Consider the following 832-nt stretch of genomic DNA (forward strand, 5'->3'; position numbering starts at 1 on the left):
GCGCCGGCCCGGCTCCACTCCTCCTACTATTACAACTTCAGCAACACTCCCACATGCTACAATTACAATTTCTATCGTAAACGATGAGCAAAAGTACTTTGCTGATAGACACAAAAATAACATCTCTCTGGGTTCTACACAGATATTCGGGGTTCATAATATAACCAGCATCACTAAAATTATTTCTACTTTAGCATCAACAGAAGCCCTTTATTTCAAGCCTCGAAAGGAACAGAAAGTCAGATTGGGCAAGCACTTATCATCAGTTGAGCTGTATTCTGTCCACATTAAAATTATGAACCTAGGTATATATGATGATAAGACTGAAAATATTATAACTTTTAAAAGATCCTCTTCACGTTGTAGACTTCGCTGTTAGTTGTCCATCTAAATACGATAACATCATATGCTGATGCTAAAACCGTTTTTGACCGACAGGCAGCAGCAGACAACTATATTGGTTCTTTTTGACCATGTAACCTAGAAAATTAACATTCCCTATCGTAATGTACAATTTGTTTGACGTCAACGTTTAATCTTCAAAGAAGGGACTTCCCTTTTGTTCATCTATATAAAAATTATAATTCTATCTTTGTAAATATTTTATGTACTTTTTGCGTCCTGTATATTATTTTTTTTAATCAAGCCATACGTCTCTTCCAAATGATGATGTTGAAGTAAAACTAAAATAAAATCACAAATATAAACAATTTTCTATAATCAATACATCGGCTACAATTGCGATAGAGATTCATAAATGTAATAGATGCTAAGACAGCACGTAACAATAGAAAAATAATTACAAAAGATACTATAATATCGATCACAATTC

The sequence above is a fragment of the Amyelois transitella genome, chromosome 17 (genome assembly GCF_032362555.1).
Source record: "Amyelois transitella isolate CPQ chromosome 17, ilAmyTran1.1, whole genome shotgun sequence".
Taxonomy (NCBI): domain Eukaryota; kingdom Metazoa; phylum Arthropoda; class Insecta; order Lepidoptera; family Pyralidae; genus Amyelois; species Amyelois transitella.